Below are 4,825 nucleotides of genomic sequence, written 5' to 3' on the forward strand. Positions count from 1 at the left end.
GGGTGTTGGGCTGACATCAAGAGGTGGCTGAAAACAGAACTTGTTTTCTGCACCCCCAGGATCAGGAAGAGCAACGACAGTAGGCACCTGTCAGTCAGACTGATGCTACATGCCACTGATTACACGCCATTTTCCATAATCCAGGTTTGTCTGTGTCTTTTAGTAGGACTTTTGATTGCAGAAGTGAAGGCATAGGATGTGTGCAGATCCACTCAAACCCCAAGGAATCATATGGCAGGTTTGAAGTAGGTGGTAGAAGCAGGACAAGATTTATTCACTTGGATGTCTGGTCTTATGAATTATGGATGTTTGGTAATTCTGAATTATGACCTTGTTTGAGTGTTGTATGAAAGGAGAGAAGATCAGCACTCCCCTTGAAAAGGATGGAAGAGGCCCTTGTGGCCTGTACAAAATGCATACAGGTAAGGCACTGCCACCTACTTTGTGGCATCTAACCATGTTTAACCCAAAGAACAGCATAAATTATGTCAGGGGAAGTTTAGGTTGGATATTAAGGAAAGGTTCTTCTCCCACAGGCTGGGCACTGGAACAGGCTCCCCAGGGAAGTGGTCACAGCATCAGGCCTGGCAGAGTTCAAGAAGCTTTTGGACAAGGCTCTCAGGCACAGGGTGTGACTCTTGGGGTGTCCTGTGCAGGGCCAGGAGCTGGAATCAATGATCCTTGTAGGTTTCTTCCATCTCAGAATATTCTGTGATTCTGAGACAAGGAAAAGGCTAGTATTTAAAGTTGCTGCTTGTCCGAATTCACTGGTGGTTGTGCAAAAATATTTCGGACTATTGAATTGCATAAACATGTCCATTCCAGCACTTGAGGTATAGACACAAAGGCACAGAACCCCTTACTGTGGGTTACAGAAGACTTCAAAATGCTGCTGTCAGGTGTGCAGCCAGAACGGACTCGGGGTTTCTTCACAATACAGGTAAAATTTAGTGTGACATGGTAGAATTCCTTTCTGCCTTCTTCTTGCAGGTTTTACCCTCCTTCCCACAATGGAAAACAGAGCTGTGCCCCATTGTCCTGCACTCCCCTGCCTGGCTCTGAGTCCATGCTCTGGGAAGGAAAGCAGCAGGTACTCCTGGCCAGGGCTGGGCTCAAGGAACGGGACTGAAGGTGCCAAGAGGGCTTCTGGCGAGCACAAAAACCCTGCATCCATCCATCACTTCTGAAGTCCCCCTGTGTGGAGTGCACATGGGAGTTTGGTGTGCAGCAGCAGTGGGAAGGACATACAGATTAAAGTTCCTCCTCCCTCAGTGCTGGGCTCTGTACCACAGCATGGGCTCGTTCAATATTTCAGATCTTTTTGGGGCATTATTCACTTTCCATGTGCACCAAACAGGATGCTAGCTAGCTCATTAATATTCTGCTATGCTGTGGCTGGATCCTGAAGCTCTCATTCTCATGCAACTCTGCTGCATTGCATGAGACAAGCAGTGTAAGCAACAGCTGCCTAGCTCAAACCACATTATGAAACTTGTAGGCATAAAATGATTAACATAATTTCTAAAATCTAAGGAAAATTTAGCCATGGCTAATTTCCCCAGGTGCTCTAGAAATACCTTTTTCTTGTTTAAGAGGTATATAGGTCAGTCAAGTGTTATCAGTAACTAGCATTTAATGAGAAAGCTAAATACTTTCTCTGCTTCAGTCATCAGTTTTTCTAAAGCTGACTATTCTCAGAAATCTGGGTTGTTTTTTTTTAAAAAAATATATAAATATACTAACAAGTAGCACAATATACAGTACAGATGAGCAATCTCTGTCCTCATATTTCATCAGGAGCCTCTTTCACTCCTCCTGCCTGTAGCACTTGTTCTCTCATTTACTAATTCTTTAAGGACTGACCTGACATTTTACAGTTTATCATGATTCAAGAGCAGAGCATAGCCAAACTTTTCCAAAAGCACACTGAAGCATAGTTTGTACCCCAGGCCCTCCAATCCTTCTTTGACATTGTGTATTGAACCAGACTAGGAAAATTATCTGAAATATTCCAGAACCACATATATTCTGAGCAAAAAAGGAGCAGAAGAAGGCAACAGTGAGGGATGGGAGAGCTGCCCATTCCTAAGCACTCAACAAAGTGCACTGACATACACCTTAATCAGTATGGGGATGGTATGTCTTGGTCTTATGGGCATAGTTCATATTGAATTTCTGACTTCTCTGCCCAGTGTCTGGAAGATCTGTTACCTGTGATAAAGACTTCAGCACTGTTAGATTGGAAGCACACAGGACTCCCTACTTACCTGTAGTCCTGCCTTTAAGGAATAAAAAACTCCATGAAGTGCATTAGAGATGCTTTCCTTGTGTTAAAAATGCTTAGCAGTATTTTTCTGTATAAAAATGAAAACAGTCACCACCTTCTGCAGTGGCACAAAAGGACAAATCAATTCTAATGATGCAGAAGGCAGTGTGGCTCCCCATGGACTTTCTGTTCTCAGAAACAGTAAGAAATTAAGTAACCAGTCAGCGACAATCAAAGACAATGCAGCAAACATTGAAAGGACTTATTAAACAGTACTGTCACATCACATGATCATGATCTTGTCTAGCATGCTTTATTATCCACTTATTCAATATTTACAAATGTTTGATCCAATGTGATGGGGAGCTTTCCTTCCTTTATTTTTTTAAAAGGTTTTGTGAAGTAAATATTTAAATATCTGTATATGGAAAAGGGGAAAAAATCAAGACACTGAGTAAGTCAAATGATGAAAAAAAATCAGGTTTGGAATGAATCCCAAGTGATTTTCATTTATTCAATGAGTTGAAACAATTCCCTTGTAAGACATTACAGATTCAGTACACAATGCTGCTCAAGAATGACACTACATTTATAGTGAGCTAGGAAGTATTGTGAGATAGAAATTAGACACATTCTCTTCAAAGCTTGACTATCTTTCTGTAACATTTTGGTTTTTTCATTGTTCCAGTAATATGTAATGGTAATCTCCTTATTTCAGTATCAGAAATGTGGAATTCTACCAGAATAGGGAATAACTGGAAAAGTTGTCTAGTTTTGCTTCAAAAACCTGTAGGAAGACTTTCCATTTTCCTCTGAGAATCAGATGAGAATAAAGCAAAAGGATAACACGAGCTGTCTGCAGTAGAAATGCATTTATTAGACAGAAGCAGGACTAGAATAAAATTGTGTTAAGAGTATATGCTTTATAGGGGAAAGAGCAAAAGTAAAGAAAGTGTGGAAAGAGATCCATTGCTTATCAAGCTGGGAGGAAGATAAAATGTGAAAACAATTGAGTGTCTGAAAGATTAGAGTATTGTCAATATTAATAATGTGGATTAAAAAGATTAGCATAATTGACACTAATTTCACATTGTGTAAATTTAGAGTGCAAAGAATTTCAAGAGGCTATAAATGATAAACCAGTGTTGTCAAAAGAAAAAGCATTCTCTTCCTGCCTAAGTTTACTTTTCAAATATTTTACATCAAGACATTTTCAGTGAAACATTGAGATTTTGATTAAAGCAATTTCTATAGGCTGAGGTTGTTTTCTATTAAAAGAAAATATCAAATTTTCACTGAAAACAATCTTGGGCTTTCAATATTTAAAATGAAAGTCATAGGGCCTCTTCAGAAAAAGAGACATATTCTGATGCAGAGACTTTTGGATGTCCTAGAAAGAGGCCTGCAAGTGTATTCATGATGAAATAGCAAAGACAGGAATTGAGAGAAATGAAAGCAGCTTTGGAAAGGACATCTGTGGAAACAAAGACAAATGAGTGTTTTAAAAAAAAATATTTATGCTAGGCTGATTCAAATCACATTGTGAGGCTGGTGAGTCATGGAAAGCCAGAAAATAATAGGATTAAACAGGGAACTGCCTTGTGAGATGGCTAAAGCTCGCATCCTCCACTACCCTTCCCAAAGTGATGTCCCTCAGGCTCCTGGGTGACCAGGTGAGGAGGAGCCATCCCCTAGTGAGGGGCAAGCTGAGTTGTCCTACAAAGCTGTGCTAAAGCAGAACAGGCAATTAATGCAGGGGATTGCATGCATGCGAGCTTCCGATTTGCTTGCATCTGTTTGCCGTAATAAGCGAGCGGCTAGCGCTGGCTCCATGTACCCAACCACAGGAGCTGGAAGGACAGCACTGAGAGAAAGATTTGCAGTTAAATTGCCTGAGCAGACTAAACACAGAAAGAACATTTTAAATTAGCTGGGTTCAAATGTCGGCTCACTTCAGAAATTAGAATTAATCTGATCTATCACTGTCTCGCACATCTGTCAGCATGAGAAAATCACTAACTGGCAAGGAAACAGAACTGGCTGTCTGCTCTAGCCCAGAACCGCAGAGCTATCAGATTTCAGGAAGGTTTTACTTCTCTTATGAAGGGAACCTTGGGGTAGAAAAGGAAATTAACTTTAAAAGAGGATACTCCTCTACCATAATGATAAGAAAGGGAACTCAGATAGCGTATTTTATTGTTAGGGAGAGAGAATATAAACATTATTAATAAGAATAGTCATAATTTACATCAAAAAATTACATTCTTTTAACTGCTGCCTGTGGATTACTCCCTGGGAATACAAACATGGAATTACTCATTAATACTCCATATAGTCATTGCTACATTCACGCTTCTTTATCTTGGTCCCAATCTTTATTTTCCTCAAGAACATTTCCCAGTTAAGGCATGGGCCATGGTAAGGAGAGCCCATGGTGCCCAGCTCCAGCGTGGGCCACAGGCCTCGTGGTTTATTCCTACCCTGTGTCAGACTGAGGGCACTCATCTCAAGAGTGGCCAGAAGTACAGCACCATGGGAATACTGCTGTTCCTTCCTTAT

General features: G+C 40.7%; 1 non-coding gene across 1 annotated transcript; it reads left to right on the forward strand.

Moving 5' to 3' along the window:
* Positions 1-339: 339 nt before the first annotated feature.
* On the forward strand, positions 340-465 carry LOC121360387. Its single transcript, XR_005956194.1, has one exon. It is a non-coding gene; the product is annotated as a U6atac minor spliceosomal RNA (small nuclear RNA).
* Positions 466-4,825: the final 4,360 nt, after the last annotated feature.

Source organism: Pyrgilauda ruficollis, unplaced genomic scaffold (genome assembly GCF_017590135.1).
Source record: "Pyrgilauda ruficollis isolate IOZ18807 unplaced genomic scaffold, ASM1759013v1 scaffold5, whole genome shotgun sequence".
Lineage (NCBI taxonomy): Eukaryota > Metazoa > Chordata > Aves > Passeriformes > Passeridae > Pyrgilauda > Pyrgilauda ruficollis.